Source organism: Engystomops pustulosus, chromosome 11 (assembly GCF_040894005.1).
Source record: "Engystomops pustulosus chromosome 11, aEngPut4.maternal, whole genome shotgun sequence".
Taxonomy (NCBI): domain Eukaryota; kingdom Metazoa; phylum Chordata; class Amphibia; order Anura; family Leptodactylidae; genus Engystomops; species Engystomops pustulosus.
Window position 1 is genome coordinate 14,012,812 of NC_092421.1, and position 12,326 is coordinate 14,025,137.

The 12,326-nt window shown below is 40.5% G+C and overlaps 1 long non-coding RNA gene across 1 annotated transcript in view; it reads right to left on the reverse strand.

Moving 5' to 3' along the window:
• The window catches only part of LOC140105412 (uncharacterized), an 89,669-nt gene extending 78,510 nt beyond the window's left edge, over window positions 1-11,159 (reverse strand). The window contains exon 1 of the long non-coding RNA XR_011850574.1: window positions 11,072-11,159. This is a non-coding gene — a long non-coding RNA (uncharacterized lncRNA). The remainder of the gene's footprint in view (window positions 1-11,071) is intronic.
• Window positions 11,160-12,326: the final 1,167 nt, after the last annotated feature.

Below are 12,326 nucleotides of genomic sequence, written 5' to 3' on the forward strand. Positions count from 1 at the left end.
TACATACAAATTCAACTTAAGAACAAACCTACAGAACCTATCTTGTATGTAACCCGGGGACTGCCTGTATTGGGATCAAGAATTATCAATAAAACTTCATTACAGACACCTTACAGCTGATTAATGTAGCCTGGGACTAAAGTAACATCCGGAGAGCTTCACCAGAGGTCACAGGGGGCAGAGAGGTCTGTCTGTAACTCGTCTGTAAGTCAGGTGTCCTTAAGTCGGGATAACCTGACCTATCGTCGATAGGAAAGGAATGCCAGCAAAAATTGCTACTTTCTATCATTACCGGCTTCATAAACAAAGTTTACAAAATGCAATAATAAGCAACAATTTAGCAAGTTACAACTAATAAATTAATATGAGAAAATACTATTTTTTTAATACAAATGCATAAGTATTAAAAATATAGTTATATTTAAAGACATGACATTAAATGGGTTGTCCTCCTAGGAGAAAAATTTAGCAGGTCGGCTGGGGGGAGGACTATATTTTTATTTTTTTTAAAATCCCTCCCCCTAGCCCACCTGCTAAAGTTTTCTAACAGTCAGACAACCCCTTTAACTTAATGTATTTGAAAAGGACACACAGAGGTGCGGTTTCCCAAGGGTGGGGACGGGACCGCTCCTCTATAGCCACTCCCAGGGGACTAGGCCTAGTAACAGAGTAAATGGCATATAAATATTTTTTTGTAAAACTTATTTTTTATACAAAAACTCTTTGGCATTGTATGCACTATGCTCTGTGGGGGCTGGGGGCTAAAAATAGGTCTCCTGGTGACAGCTTCGCTTTAAACTTAACAAAGTTTATGTGCAAGGTGTTAAATGGGGCTGAATGAAACACCTGAATTCCTTAAAGAGCTGGAACCCAAACTTTTCTCCTTACAGTGAGGGGTTGGTGAATAATTAAATACATAAATAGATTTTATTAAACCCTTTTAGACTGCAGTGTTTTAAAGTAAAGGTGGTCCCCTACTTAAGGACACCCGACTTATAGACAACCCCTAGTTAAAGACGGACCCCTCTGCCCACTGTGACCTCTGGTGACCTCTCTGGATGTTACTGTAGTCCCAGGCTGCAATGATCAGCTGTAAGGTGTCTGTAATGAAGATTTATTGATAATACTTGGTCCCATTACAGCAAAAAATTTTGAAACTCTGATTGTCACTAGGGGAAAATTTTTTTGTCTGGACCTACAATTATAAAATATACAGTTGCGACTTACATACAAATTCAACTTAAGAACAAACCTCCGGACCCTATCTTGTATGTAACCCGGGGACTGGCTGTATTTTAAATTTAGAAGAACTGCAAATCGTTCCATACAAGTTTTAATGTGTTTGCGCTCCAACTTTGGTTTTAGGTTAAAACTACTGAAGGAAAATACTGATCAAAATACAGGCAGTCCCTGGGTTACATACAAGATAGGTTCTTTAGGGTTGTTCTTTCATGGCAACTTATTGACACCCTTTGTTGACATCCAAAATGGCGGCGCCTCCCGGCAGCGCTGTCGGGTTTGACTACGGCAGTTAACCTGTTGAGTACTGCTGTCGAACCTGACCACAACACCTAACATACCTGCCAGTGGGTACCGCCATCTTGGATGTCAACGGTGTCAGCACCATTCAAGGCAGTTAGACGCTGGTGTCAGCTGTGTTTTACAGCTGACACCCCCCTCTGCAATCGCACATGGGTATAGTGATTCTGCTAGGGTGTAGAGCTCTGACTTCATTGAGGTACTGCGCAGGTGTGGGGACCATAAGACATGGCTCTGGTCTGCCTCATCCAACCTAACTCTAGGTAAGTAAACAGGTCTTTGTTTCTAGTGCCCATGGAGGGACTTGCTAAAGAGCGATTTGGGACACTAAACCACTGGTCCATAAGGGTCATTGGCTTTGATAATAATAATTCTTTATTTATATAGCGCACACAGATTACACAGCGCTGCACAAAGCATGACAAATTGGCCCCTGTTCCCATGGGGCTCACAATCTAATCATCCTACCAGTATGTTTTGGAGTGTGGGAGGGAAATGGAGGACCCGGAGGAAACCCACGCAAACATGGAGAGAACATACAAACTCTTTGCAGATGTTGACCTGGGTGGGACTTGAAGCCAGGACTCCAGTGCTGCAAGGCAGAAGTACTACTCGCTCAGCCACTAAGCCACTCAGTGTCCCTGGTTTATCATAATTGATTTTGATGGTAGATTTCCTTTAATTTCCATTTCTTTATTCACTAGGAACTTTATTCATCACTTTTATTCATCACAACTTTTACTCAGTTTTCCTGGAGCCTATATATTCTTTCATGTTTATAATCCCCATAACTAGCAAGATTACAAAATTCTGTACATTAATGTTGTATAAAGTCGATGAAGATTTTACAGCCGATAACATTTCATGACATCGCTATGATTCAATTATACACAATTATACACAGCTATTCCAACACCAAGACCGCTCTTTTATATAGTCATTATGAACAAGTCACTGCACCTCATGGAAGAACCACTTGCACACTATTTACTCAAGAAGAAATGGATTCTGAACCTACAGAGATAGTTTAGCATTTTTCACTATTTTCCTTAATATAATGCGTGACAGATATCTTCATGTAAAATTATGTACATACCATGCTAAACTCTTATACATTGATAGCTCTGTGAAAGATAGAGGGACCCTTCTTGTAGGTACTATGTAGCAGTATACTATAATTATACAATATGCTTCGTAATTGCACATTAAGTTTTAGGAAATATTTTTGAAAAGTTCTTTATGGTTGTTTGGACAACAATTTTTTTATATGCAATTGGCAATAATAAAAAATGTACCGTATTTTTCAGACTATAAAAAAGAAATCAAAGCTGCGCCTTATAGTCCAGAGCGCCTTATATATGAACCGTACTTACAGACAACAGCTGCCTGGAACTGTGCACAGGTCTGCCACCTGCTGGTCATTCATTCTTATAATGAGGTGTGCCTTATGATCCGATGCGCCTTATATATGAACCGTACTTACAGACAACAGCTGCCTTGAACTGTGCACAGGTCTGCCACCTGCTGGTCATTCATCCTTATAATCAGGTGCACCTTATATATGAACCGTACTTACAGACAACAGCTGTCTTGTACTGTGCACAGGTCTACCACCTGCTGGTCATTCATCCTTATAATCAGGTACGCCTTATAATTAGGTGCACCTTATATATGAACCTAGATGTATTAGCAGGCATTTATTGATGGTGTGCCTTATAATCTGGTGCGCCTTATTGTCCCAAAAATACATTAAAATAAAAATGATAATAAAATTATTTTGCCATTTTGCAAAAAAAAAAAAAACATAAAAAGTGATCAAAAGGCTGTACAGTTCTCAAAATGGTAGCATTGAAAATGTCATCTTGTTTCACAAAAAATGACACCACCCACATCTCTGTTCAATGAAGTATGAAAAAGTTATTAGCGCCAGAAGAAGGCAAAATGAAGATTTTTTTTTTTGTACAGGAGGTTTTAATTTTTGTAATTGTATGAAAACATTATAAAACCTATACAAATTTGGTATCTCGGTGATCACACCAACCCAAAGAATAAAGGAGACATGTCATTTGGGGCAAACAATGAAAGTCTTAAAATACAAGCCCCTTTATATTTATTGAATTTTTATTAAAATTTGTGTGTGCATACTTAGTTTTAAACGATCCGTCCTCTTATCAAATAAGAGGTCGGATCGTCGTACAGGTCCCCTAGCAGTCGGCAGTAATCATGAGGGGGGCGGACGACACACCCCCTCCACTCCCTGTCAGTCTGGGACATGTAAGAATCGCCGACAGCATCGGCAGCGCAGAGGGGCTTATTCACAGCACTGGCCGAACATTCAACCAGCGCTGTGAATAAGCCCCTCTGCAGCCTCTGTCAGCACGCAGCATCGCATAGATTCTTACAGGTCCCTGACTGACAGGGGCGTGGAGGGGTGTGTCGGCCGGCGCCCCCTCATGAATACGGACGAATGCTAGGGGACCTGTATGACGATCCGTCCTCTTATTTGATAAGAGGTCAGATCATTTAAAACTAAGAATGCACACACACATTTTAATAAAAATTCAATAAATATAAAGGGGCTGGGGACAGGATGAGAGGAGCTAATTTGGTGGGGGCATTTTTTGGGGGTGACAGGTCCTATTTAAGGATCAGGAATTTAAATTTTTTTTTTTTGCATTTCTGTTTTTCCTTCCGACCCTTCCACAAGACATATCTTTTTATTTTTCCAGTTACAAATCCATCTGAAGGCTTTTTATTTGTACCTTCTAGAGGCACCATTTAATATTCTGTGCAACGTACTGGGAAGCTGAAAGTAAATTCCAAATGTTATGGAGTTTGCTATCAAACACAGTTATACCACTTTCTATTTTTAAGTCTTTCAATGTGAGGTCAAGATGACAACTCTCCATTATCCTTTGGGTCAGTCCGATCACTGAGATAACAAAATTATATTGTTTAGTTATGTCTTAAAAACACCATTATATTGCCATTTCCTGACAACCGTAACTTTTTTATACTTCAGTGTATGAAGATGTGTTTATTTTTTTATTACTATTATTTTCACTCTATTGCTGCTAGAATGCATTTACAAAGTGAACTCAAGGTTCTTAGTTACATTTTGATCAATTTGTATAAACCCACTAACCACTTCACGTTGACCTCGTTGTAGTGGGTCACTATGCTATTGTGCGCGGCATCACATGGCATTCGCCTCCCCTGGTTAAATAAAATAAACATGCTCGTTCGAATATTAGTGTACTCGAAACGGGTCGTTGCTCAAACGAGTATTTCGCCTGCTCGATAACGAGCTTTCACTTAAGGAAACACAGTGAAGAACAGTGAAGAACACAGTGAAAACAGTGAACACAGGATCATTTACGTGAAGAACACAGTGAAGAACACAGTGAAGAACACATTGCAGATGTTTCCGTACATCTGCTAACTTATCCGAAGACACGGGTGCCGAACAGTGTTCTTCACAATAGTATGTGAAGAACAATATGTGTGAAGAACACATTGCAGATGTATAACACGGGTCATTCTCCTTTATGAAGTTCCACGAATATTCCATTGAATAAAAAAAAATGAAGAAACAGGACTGACTTCCTTATGTCTCAATAAAATGGCACATTTTATTGCAGAGCCTTGGTCCCCTTGAAAAATACTAGAGTCTCCCATTGACTTCAATGGGGTTCGTTATTCGAAACGAGCACTCGACCATCGGCAAAAGTTTGACTCGAGTAACGAGCACCCGAGCATTTTAGTGCTCGCTCCTCTCTATTACTTACCCTTCCGGTCCCTCCTGGCGTCCTGCGCTGCCATCTTCCGGCCGGCTGAGGTGGCCAGCCACACCTACCCGTCACTGTTCCCAGTGCTGTATAATTTGGGACAGGTGGGTGCGGCCAGCCGAGGAAGCTGAACACAGCACGGCATGCCCCTGTTTGTTTACATGGGGACAACCTCTTTAATGAAGTATATTACAAGGTTTGTTATTATTATCTACCATATTGAGTTATGCCATTTTGTCATAAGTTTAGTTACACAAGAATAGGCAAGAATAAGTTTGGTTTGTATGGCCAGTGGCCTGTGGTCTCCTGGCCTGTGGCTTTTTTGCTTGCAGCCACCAACATCCCACCACCCTGCAATACAGTAGAATACGCAAGGGGGCCTCAAAAGCAGTACAAAATAAAATCAAATAAAATTTAAAAACCTAAACAATTAAATCAGGCCCTTTCCCTAGAACACACAGAAATATAAATAAACTAATAAAATCATAAACATTTTAGGTATTGCCGTGTCCTGTCCAAAAATAACCGGCCTATTAAAATGTAAACAATTATTCCAAGTGGTGAAACTCAATAATGGAAAATAAAAAGTCCAAACTGCCACTTTTGTAACATTTTTGGGACACACAAAGACATTACTTAGTGATCAAAACTTAGTACAGTCCCCAACATAGCAGCAAATAAATCATTAGCTCACCCTGCAAAAAATTAGTTTGAAAAAGTTATTGACATCAGAAAAAGTAAAAAAATTTTACAAAAAGATGATTTTTTTAAATGTATTAAAACATAATAAAACCTTTATACATTTATATCTCTGTGATCATGCCAACCTAACAAATAAAGGGCAGGTGGTGCATGTGGTGAAAGCTGTAAAACATAACCCACAAGCTAATGAGTTCAAGGCATGGAATATTAAATGGTGCCACTAGGAAGTACATTTTGTTACACAAAAAACCAGCTCTCATGTGTAAATGGAAAAATATGAGCGGAGCAAAAAACAGATGGAAAATGGAAAAAAGGGCATTGGCGGCAAAGGATTCTTGAGTAAGAAGAGTGGGATCTCACGCGGAAAGTCAATACAAGTCAAGGGTTTATAATATATTGGAGGGAGGTACAAAGGAGTCTATATAACAGTGGTGGCGAACCTATGGCACGGGTGCCAGAGGCGGCACTCAGAGCCCTTTCTGTGGGCACCCAGGCCATCACCCCAGCACACCAGACAGGACTCAAAGAATCTTCCTGCAGTTCCAAGCAACTTAAAAGATGCTGCTTTCAGACATAATTTGATACTTACTTCGCTATTTGGGATTGTAGGAAGAGGGAGAGTTACTGCTTTAATTTTTGGTTGGCATCTTTTGGGTTGCAGTTTGGGCACTCGGCCGCTAAAAATTTCGCCATCACTGCTATATAAGCTTTAGCAATGAGGTTTCAAGTGGTAATACCCTTACAAAATGAGATGTCATCTATCGGATCAAAATTAAGAATTTCATAAAGAATAGAGTAAATAAGAATAAAGAATAAAGAATGTATATGACAGACTGTCCAGATTTAGTACCTAGGGCTGAATGAGCCGTAAATACAGCCTTGTATATAACGCTTTTCAGGAAGGAATAAAAAAAGGAAAATGACTGTATAATAATGATGCCATATCACATATTTACACTAGATGGCAGCATATGACACTATTTGTTATTAGCAGACACCATAACATACTGTATATACCAGACTGCTGTGTGCTCACTGGGGTCATATCTATATATTCATCACATTTATACTATAAATACTTTGTTTTAGCTATAAACTTTAGTAACCCATTAACCACAGAACTTGGTCTCTAATGGCAGCATGACTTGTCTGGGTACAAGACATATTATTTTGTACAATCAGATTGTTATCTTTACTAAAATCTTGTTTTTTTTCCTGGCTTTAAACATAATTAGAAAAATGTTGTTTTGTCGCTCTGCGAATACAGTCCTTATTGGAAATATACCCAAACACAATTGTGAGAACCGCTCTGCAGGATACCAGCGATAATGAAGGGTTAAAATGAAAAAATAAATGAATTAAAATTATAAAAGGACTCAAATTTATGTCTGTCAGGCTCCATGACACCAGTACTGCTGCTGAGACTGGTAGTTGTATCATTGTGGCAGGGCTTATTATGTGTGCACCAGTTATCATATGACTGACTGGTTGGAGTGATGGAGGTAGCAGTCACCTGATGCCACTAGGAAATGAGAGGAAACGCAAGGCCTGGGCAATGTGATCGCTAAATTTTTACTGGAGTTGTTTTTAAGAGCAATTTACCCAAAAATGGTAAAATAACAGTTTTTAGCAATATTGTGTGCCCAGGATGTTGTATAGACATTTATTTTTGTATTGTGCAAAATTGTTACTTTTCTCAAGTCTCTCAAGTTAATGATACACAAAAAAAATGTACAAGGTACCTTAACCTACCCCCCCCCCCCCCCTTATCTCTCTAAATCAGTGGTTCTCAACTTTCCTAATGCTGTAATCATAATTATGTAGTTACAATGATCCCCCAGAAGTCACAGCGCCTCCCTCAGTAACCAGCAGTCAAAGAGCTGCCCCCAGCAGCCAGAAGTAACAGTGATGCCCCCAGTAGTCAGAAGTCACAGTGCTTATTCTCAATAGTGTGTGGTCAGAGTGATGCCCCCAGTAGTCACATTGATTCCACCACTAGCCTTTAGTCACAGTGCCTGCCCCCAGTGGCCAGTATTCATAGTGATCTCCCTAGTAGCTAGTATACATAGTTTTGCCCCACAGTAGCCACTAGTCACAGTGATGCCCCACATTGGCCAGTAGTCACAGTGATGCCCCACAGTGGCCAGTAGTCACAGTGATGCCCCACAGTGGCCAGTAGTCACAGTGATGCCCCACAGTAGCCATTAGTTAGAGTAGACAAAAGGTTTTTTTCTCACACTTACTTAGCTCCTCTCTTACTTTCTACCTCTGGGATAAAATGACTTATACTCTGAAATATCTGCTGAATTCTTTCTCAGTATCAATATGGATAGAAGCTCATTGAGGTAAAAGTTTACTTAGAGATCTATGAAGAGCCGGGAGGAGTGAACTGAGTATGAACAACTAAGTTGCTACCTTCCAGCTGAGTTAGAAATGAATATGATAAACACTGGTGTTTTAAACGTTTCTCTTAAAATTCCTCCTGCTGGTGCTGCGGTGCCTGAATCTCCTAAGAGGCTCTTATTAGTAGATTCAGGAGCAATCTCCATCAGGTAAAAACCTAAGACCATATCTAGAGATTTCTGCTATAGTCTCCACCAGAAAATGCCTCTGACAACTCGATGAGATGGGGAGAATTTTATCCCTAAATAAATCTTCCCTGTAGCGCCTATAGAGGGGAAAACTGCTAACACAAGCCACATAATACACTGATACATTTCCCATGTACAGGACTACTGATTTCTGTAATAGTTTGTTGAACCGCTAGGTGCGCTTTAAAGAATAGACCTCTGACTTTCTGTTGAGGATCAGCTGTTATTTGTTGTAGAAGTGAAGAATAACAATATATTCATAATATATTATTATTATTATATAATATTACTTGTGCAACGCCCCTGCCAATGTATAGGCAACGGGGTAGTTGCGAATAAGGCCCTCTACCTGTCAGGATCCATCCAGTGAGTCTGATCAACTCCCCCAAGGGATAATGCAGGGAGATCTCAGGTAATCTGCAGCTGTAGCCTCTGCCTGGAAAGGCGACATTTTAGTGGGTGTAAGATGTTATCCAATTATGTGGCTGTATTTTACAATGGAGTGTGATTGGAGAGGTGCTACCATCTGACCAGGGGAAGTATAAAACCCCTGTGCAGTGGGAGCACATGGTCCAGTCTGCAGAGTCTTAGCTGGTCTGTCCAAACCCCATGGTCTGAAGAGAGAGACAGTCCACAATACACCCTCAGTGCTGCCACAGAACCCAATCCCAGGACCAGAGTCAGGAGACTCTAACCAGAGCTGCAGATTTCACAGTTTGGACACAGCTCCATCTCCATTATCCCAGTCTGCATCTACTACCCGGCTGGTGCATTATTCCTGAGGACCACTCTCCACGACCACTCCAGTACCAGAATCGGCTGTTGATCGTTTAGGCCCGTTGCCTGCTACCTATTGTCCAATAAAGAACCGTGAGTTATTTTGCACAACGTTGCCACCGTCTGATCCCTGGATATGGCTGTTACCACCACGGGCTCCCCATCCATTACCCAGGGACCTATCTTATAGACACTCAGGGGTTGCCCCTGGGAGAACCAGTACCTCAGCCTCTCCCTCCAAATTACTTGCACACACCCCCTGCTGGAGACCTGCCAGGCTGTAGGTCAGCCCTCAGGTCCCCATACCGTGGGGACACGGTACCATGACATCAGCATGCCCTAGGCCACAATTTCTAGCCACTCTGGTATTGTGGGCCTCGGTTGCCTCCACGTCCCAAGAAAAGGCTAGGCCCCGGTGGGGGACGTAACTGTATTTTAGCAGTTTTTCCCTCTGCAGTCACTAGCTTTGCTTCACAGTTGTCCCTACGCTAGGGAGAAACTAACTGCAATGATGTCCCCCATCGACACTTTGGGGAGAAAACAGAAGAAGATGATCAGCAACTGGCACCGGCTCCATGGTAGGTATACCACTGCCAAAGCATTAAAGTGGTTGTCCAAGAGTATGTAAAAATAGGGAGATGGCTGGGGAGGGGCTGCAGCGCGCCGGACGAGCTAAGTACAGCTTAATGCAGTCCTTCCCCGGCCACTTCGCTATTTCTACATACTCTCGTACAACCCCTTTAAGCTGGAATACCCTTTTAAAGATGAGCTCACACCGTGGACTTTTCTTTGTTGAAACTGCAGAATATAGGGCAAGACCATGAAGCTCCCACGGAAAATAATGGGCGATACATTTTGACAAATCTACCATACGAATTCATCCTCAGGAATCACTAGTTATTATATTAGCCTAAAACCTATAGACAAAAAGTATTAGCTAAACAAAACAAAAAATATTACTAATCAAAAAATAAACCTTTTACTATGCCACCAGCCAGATGTTCACTCATTACTACACAAGGTTTCTAGCAGATGGATGGAAATGCTCTCTTGCACAATTCAATACATTTTATAGAATTTTTTTTGCAAATAATTAAGTATTTCCAATTATTTTGCCTCTGAGTTTCCCAGTATGCATTGTAATGGCTAAATTATTTACGGCAGAGTCAAATCCTTTGTTAAATATACGTTTCTATAGATCTGCCTTACGTTATTTTAGGAAGTCTGCCAATATCTGCAGAAATGTGCAACTCCAAACATTCCTTATGCGAAGGTTGGACTGCAGTGCAGATCTAGGAAGAGAAATGGTTGACCTCACACTGATGTTAGCAGAAAACATCACGATTATGGGGCGTTTAAGTAGTGTGTACGGAAATGTAACGACAGGGAATTATCTGAAAATGTTTTCCTTTGCCAAGGAGTTTATCTTGGAGCCACATCCGCTGCAATCACTGAAGGGAAATTCTTGGAAACATGGGAACCCTGGCAGTGATGAGAATACATGTATCACCTCCTTCCTTGCTCACTGCACTTATGTGATAATATTAAGACTGTATCACAACTATGTTATTTTCAGAAGCCTGAGCACAAGTTGGGAGATTAATTTATCACATCAAAGGCATATGATCAGGTTTGAAAGTATCAATCCATCTGCTATACGATCCTTCATCTCACCTCAGTAGAACCATCGGACCACTTACAGGGCAGGGCTGTAAGGAACAACGACAGAGCTCCATAGTAAAACTTGGAAAAGGGCCCCCACTACTACAATACATTTCAGGAACATGTTTCACATGCAGTGATGTCATAGTACATGGATGTTATACACACAGTGATGTCACAATGTAGAAATAATATAGACAAACTGAGAACAAGATTTATACACACAGTGATGTCACAGTACAGGGATAATGCACACACTGATGTCACAGTACAGAGATAATACACACAGTGATGTCACAGTACAGGGATAATACACACACTGATGTCACAGTACAGGGATAATGCACACACTGATGTCACAGAACAAGCATAATACACACAGTAATATCACAGTACATGGATACTTCACACAGTGGGGCACATTTACATACCCGCTAATTCGGGTCCGTCCGGGATCCACTAAGGTAGTGCGCCCGAAGTGTAATAAAAAAGATCCATCATGATCCACACAAGAAAGAAATGACCCAGACGTGTGTCTGTATGACACTACCCCATATAAATCAGTAAACAAGGCAGTAATAAATATTTAATTGAAAGATTAAGTTTATAAACTTTCCTTGTTCTGTTATAATAAATGAGTATAATATAATAATACAAATCCCAAGTCAAACTAATGACTTAGTTTTAAAAGTCTTCCACTAGAGGGTGATGTACAGTAACTATGTCTTGTTTCCTGCTGCTCATTTTTACGTCTCCATTCTAAACAATGAAAAGTTGTTTTCAACAGGAAAATCATGTTCTAAACGTATCCTCAGTGCAATTATTGTTAGTGTAGCTCTGTTTATGCCGTAACCATCTCCAGAATTGAATTACTGTCAATTCAATTATTTCTAGTTCTGACGTTAGAAATAAAAACAAAATGTTACAGATGGTGATTGTCTCCAGCGTCTTCACTAAAACTGGTGGTCTCAGGTTTATAGGGTCTAATGAGATGTGGTAAAGGTCAACGTAATTGTTACTGATTCTTTAGTACAGATGATCCTATTTGGGCCATATGGCACGCAATGTCAGGAGGAAATTAAGTGTAAGATGAACATTGTGGAAGTTCTGTATTCACGGATAATATACTTGTAAATTGTCCGATGTGGTTTATTTTATGTGTAGCGTATTCTTAGTAGAACAGTACAATAAACATTCTAGGTTTCAATTGCTGTGTCCTTCCTTACCTTCCCTCCTCACTACACAAGATTGAGATATTGGTGCACAT